Genomic DNA, 6,489 nt, shown 5'->3' on the forward strand with positions numbered 1-6,489 from the left:
CCCCAGCATAATGCTAATAAGACACATTATGTTCCCCCGCATAATGCTAATAAGACACATTATATTCCCCGCATAATGCTAATAAGACACATTATATTCCCCAGCATAATGCTAATAAGACACATTATATTCCCCAGCATAATGCTAATAAGACACATTATATTCCCCAGCATAATGCTAATAAGACACATTATATTCCCCTGCATAATGCTAATAAGACACATTATATTCCCCAGCATAATGCTAATAAGACACATTATATTCCCCAGTATAATGCTAATAAGTCACATTATATTCCCCAGCATAATGCTAATAAGACACATTATATTCCCCAGCATAATGCTAATAAGACACATTATATTCCCCCGCATAATGCTAATAAGACACATTATATTCCCCAGCATAATGTAACATCTGAAAAGCTTAAGCACGTGTTTTTTTATTCCATCCAGTCAGATCATTGTCTTCAACATGAGCTCAGAGACTAGGGAGGGGGACTGCACGTGTGTATGTCTGCATGTATTAGACCAGACAGATGTTGCAGGTCCTGCTGGGTAGTCTTCAGGGTCGCTTGGGAACAGAGAGCATGTGCTTATTACTGAGAAGTGCTGGGACTCACACCTAGGATGGTAATTACACACACACACACACACACACACACACACACACACACACACACACACACCATCAGCACCTACAAGGGCTGTCCTCTCCTCACGACTCACACCGTGAACAGGAAACAGAGCAGAACTTATGTAAAGGAAATCTGACATAGGAAAGACAAGCACCAACTCTAAACCCATATATCACAGCATTAATGGGCAACATCGCTGAAATAAGAGATATAAACAAAAAGATAGACAGAAACACACTCATATGACAAGGAGGCTAATCCAATCTATCTATATGTTTTATCAACTGATTAGACAGTCGTGGTACGGTGGCCCTGTTAGGACACCCTCAGGCTCCAGCCTCACCTCTGAGGGTGAGAATTTCCTCAAAGGTACACCGTACTATGGTTCCATGTACTGGTTCTGGTTCCTATTAAATAGCCTACGGTATGTGAGAGGGTCGTTTTACAGTAGTGTGTAATTCCAGTGGCCGGCATTTCAGTTATGTAGTCTTCACTGTACAGTAAGGCTGCTTCCGATTGGTACACGGAGGAAGGGTTCCCTAACCCCTCCCCTCACAGCCTAAAACCATTGTGATGTCGTATAGTCCAGATTAACCCTGTAAATCCACATTCTGGAATCATCTCTCCATCGATCTCTATCCTTCTTCCTCCTCCCTCTGCCTCTCTTTCCTAGTCTCTTTCTTCTTACACGCTTCTCAAACACAAATACAGTCTCCATTCAACATCCACAAATACAGTCTCCATTCAACATCCACAAATACAGTCTCCATTCAACATCCACAAACACAGTCTCCATTCAACATCCACAAATACAGTCTCCATTCAACATCCACAAATACAGTCTCCATTCAACATCCACAAATACAGTCTCCATTCAACATCCACAAATACAGTCTCCATTCAACATCCACAAATACAGTCTCCATTCAACATCCACAAATACAGTCTCCATTCAACAAACACAGTCTCCATTCAACATCCACAAACACAGTCTCCATTCAACATCCACAAATACAGTCTCCATTCAACATCCACAAACACAGTCTCCATTCAACATCCACAAACACAGTCTCCATTCAACATCCACAAATACAGTCTCCATTCAACAAACACAGTCTCCATTCAACATCCACAAACACAGTCTCCATTCAACATCCACAAACACAGTCTCCATTCAACATCCACAAACACAGTCTCCATTCAACATCCACAAACACAGTCTCCATTCAACATCCACAAACACAGTCTCCATTCAACATCCACAAACACAGTCTCCATTCAACATCCACAAACACAGTCTCCATTCAACATCCACAAACACAGTCTCCATTCAACATCCACAAACACAGTCTCCATTCAACATCCACAAACACAGTCTCCATTCAACATCCACAAACACAGTCTCCATTCAACATCCACAAATACAGTCTCCATTCAACATCCACAAATACAGTCTCCATTCAACAAACACAGTCTCCATTCAACATCCACAAATACAGTCTCCATTCAACAAACACAGTCTCCATTCAACATCCACAAATACAGTCTCCATTCAACAAATACAGTCTCCATTCAACATCCACAAATACAGTCTCCATTCAACAAACACAGTCTCCATTCAACAAACACAAATACAGTCTCCATTCAACAAACACAGTCTCCATTCAACAAACACAAATACAGTCTCCATTCAACAAACACAAATACAGTCTCCATTCAACAAACACAGTCTCCATCCACAAACACAGTCTCAATTCAACATCCACAAACACAGTCTCCATTCAACAAACACAGTCTCCATCCACAAACACAGTCTCAATTCAACATCCACAAACACAGTCTACATTCAACACCCACAAACACAGTCTCCATTCAACAAACACAGTCTCCATTCAACAAACACAGTCTCCATTCAACAAACACAGTCTCCATCCACAAACACAGTCTCCATTCAACAAACACAGTCTCCATCCACAAACACAGTCTCAATTCAACATCCACAAACACAGTCTCCATTCAACAAACACAGTCTCCATCCACAAACACAGTCTCCATTCAACATCCACAAACACAGTCTCCATTCAACATCCACACACAGTCTCCATTCAACAAACACAGTCTCCATCCACAAACACAGTCTCAATTCAACATCCACAAACACAGTCTCCATTCAACAAACACAGTCTCCATTCAACAAACACAGTCTCCATTCAACATCCACAAACACAGTCTCCATCCACAAACACAGTCTCCATTCAACACCCACAAACACAGTCTCCATTCAACAAACACAAACACAGTCTCCATTCAACATCCACAAACACAGTCTCCATTCAACATCCACACACACAGTCTCCATCCACAAACACAGTCTCCATTCAACATCCACAAACACAGTCTCCATTCAACAAACACAGTCTCCATTCAACAAACAGTCTCCATTCAACATCCACAGTCTCCATTCAACAAACACAGTCTCCATTCAACAAACACAGTCTCCATTCAACATCCACAGTCTCCATTCAACAAACACAGTCTCCATCCACAAACACAGTCTCCATCCACAAACACAGTCTCCATTCAACATCCACAGTCTCCATTCAACAAACACAGTCTCCATTCAACATCCACAAACAGCAGTGATCATACAAATTGTTATCTTGCTGCCCTTCTCTCTTTGATTGGGCTGAGCTCACCCTGCAGGGAAGCCCCTCCACACACACACAAACAGAGAAACCCAGGCTACCTAAGTATGATTCTCAATCAGAGACAACTAATGACACCTGCCTCTGATTGAGAATCATACTAGGCCGAAACATAGAAATCCCCAAATCATAGAAAAACAAACATAGACTGCCCACCCCAACTCACGCCCTGACCATACTAACTAAATACAAAACAAAGGAAATAAAGGTCAGAACGTGACCCACACACACACACACACACACACACACACACACACACACACACACACACACACACACACACACACACACACACACACACACACACACACACACACACACACACACACACACACACACACACAGTTCACCCATGTCTAAATCAGAGGAGGTTTCTGTGGGTCACCTTTTGGAGCAGCAGAGCACCAGAGTATTTTGTTGAAAGACCAATAATTAGTTTTCCATAAGAGACGGCCCATTGCTGAACCCTGAAAAACAGAAAGGAAATACAGGAAATCAGTGTAAGCTTTGTAAAAACCCAAATACAATTCAAGTACAATTGGCCCAATAGAAGAGCTCAGTTTACTGTCAATTCATTCTAGTAGTCCATGGCAACAGCACCTGCCTGGTTCTTCAGAATTCATTTATTCAAAACACAACTAGTTTCCTCTCTAGGTTCCCTCCTAGGTTCCTGCATTTTAGGGAGTGTTTCCTAGCCTCTGCTTGGCTTGCTCTTTGGGGTTTTCGGCTGGGGATCTGTAAAGAAACTGCTGATGAAACAAAAGAGCTTAACAGAAGACATTTGATTGATGAATTGAGCTTCTCTCTGATTCGTGGCATTGGGTCATAGACATTTCCTAATGAGCTCACAATATCGCATGTGTTATATTAGCTACTTAACTGTACTGGAGCAACAATTGTTTTGTTCTGGTATACTTACAACAGATGGTTCTTGGAAATGAATTTATTTTCATTAGATTGGTGGGGCCACAAGGTACTTTATATATATATATATATATGTGTATGTGTATGTGTATGTGTATGTGTATGTGTATGTGTGTGTGTGTGTGTGTGTGTGTGTGTGTGTGTGTGTGTGTGTGTGTGTGTGTGTGTGTGTGTGACTAAACCACCAGCGCGTACTGGGGGTTAGAGAGGTGAGCTGGGGAACAGATGGAGTTAGAGAGGTGAGCTGGGGAACAGATGGCGTTAGAGAGGTGAGCTTGGGAACAGATGGAGTTAGAGAGGTGAGCTGGGGAACAGATGGGGGTTAGAGAGGTGAGCTGGGGGACAGATGGGGGTTAGAGAGGTGAGCTGGGGAACAGATGGGGTTAGAGAGGTGAGCTTGGGAACAGATGGAGTTAGAGAGGTGAGCTGGGGAACAGATGGGGGTTAGAGAGGTGAGCTGGGGGACAGATGGGGGTTAGAGAGGTGAGCTGGGGAACAGATGGGGGTTAGAGAGGTGAGCTGGGGGACAGATGGGGGTTAGAAAGGTGAGCTGGGGAACAGATGGCGTTAGAGAGGTGAGATGGGGAACAGATGGGGGTTAGAGAGGTGAGCTGGGGGACAGATGGGGGTTAGAGAGGTGAGCTGGGGAACAGATGGGGGTTAGAGAGGTGAGCTGGGGAACAGATGGAGTTAGAGAGGTGAGCTGGGGAACAGATGGGGGTTAGAGAGGTGAGATGGGGAACAGATGGGGGTTAGAGAGGTGAGCTGGGGAACAGATGGGAGTTAGAGAGGTGAGCTGGGGAACAGATGGGGGTTAGAGAGGTGAGCTGGGGAACAGATGGGAGTTAGAGAGGTGAGCTGGGGAACAGATGGGGGTTAGAGAGGTGAGCTGGGGAACAGATGGGGGTTAGAGAGGTGAGATGGGGAACAGATGGGGGTTAGAGAGGTGAGATGGGGAACAGATGGGGGTTAGAGAGGTGAGCTGGGGCACAGATGGGGGTTAGAGAGGTGAGCTGGGGAAAAGATGGCTCAACACAGCCAGAGGAGGAGAGGAAGCAGCTAGCATACAAAAGGTTATTATAATAACCTACAATATAGTGGGCTACAGTGTCACTATCTCATTGGTAAGAGCATCCAGGAAGCACCACCGGAGGGCAATTATGCTACATGCTAACACCGGAGCGCTACTATGCTGCATGCTACAGAGCTAATATGCTATGCTAATGCTAGAGAGTTAATATGGTACATGCTAACAATGAACAGCTACTATGCTAAAAGTCTATGATGCTAACGCTAACGCTATAGAGCTAAATGCTAAATGCTTACACTGGGAAGCTAAGCGTATATGCACTGTCATTCAGCCTTTGCTTTAAATCCATAAAGGCCAGGCCTCCGAGAACCCAATCCTTCCTGACCGCCTGTACAGTGGAGGACAGATAAATGGACATTCACAGCAGCTGCTCAAGCACTTAGTGCAGACACTGAGCCCTGTTTCAAGTCCTGGACAAACAGTTAGCTTAGCTAGTAGCTACACATTGTAAATTAAATGAGTGAAGGGTGAGTGAATTGAGTCAGTATGTAAACCTACAACCGTGGTATTTTTAGCGATGATGATATTGATGACAGGTTGACGAGACCATAATATGGTGCCAAAGAGAGTATTTTTATAAAATGTTGATGACAGGGTTGGATGTTGTATTGTTGTTATGGAGACTCAGGGTGTCACAAACACCCCCTCATTATCTGGGCATCATTTTTAAAATGTATTTTATTTTACCTTTATTTAACTAGGCAATTCAGTAAGAACAATTTCTTAATTGCACTGACGGTCTACTGGGGAACAGTGAGTTAACTGCCTTGTTCAGGGGCAGAACGACAGATTTTTACCTTGTCAACTCGTGACTAGGGGAGGGGAGAGTAGTGATTAGGGGAGGGGAGAGTAGTGACTAGGGGAGGCGAGTGTAGTGACTAGTGGAGGGGAGGGGAGAGTAGTGACTAGGGGAGGAGAGAGGAGAGTAGTGACTAGGGGAGGAGAGAGGAGAGTAGTGACTAGGGGAGGAGAGAGGAGAGTAGTGACTAGGGGAGGGGAGGAGAGAGTAGTGACTAGGGGAGGAGAGAGTAGTAACTAGGGGAGGCGAGTGTAGTGACTAGTGGAGGGGAGGGGAGAGTAGTGACTAGGGGAGGAGAGAGGAGAGTAGTGACTAGGGGAGGAGAGAGGAGAGTAGT

Source organism: Oncorhynchus mykiss, chromosome 15 (assembly GCF_057628025.1).
Source record: "Oncorhynchus mykiss isolate SJ-2025 chromosome 15, ASM5762802v1, whole genome shotgun sequence".
NCBI classification, from domain to species: domain Eukaryota; kingdom Metazoa; phylum Chordata; class Actinopteri; order Salmoniformes; family Salmonidae; genus Oncorhynchus; species Oncorhynchus mykiss.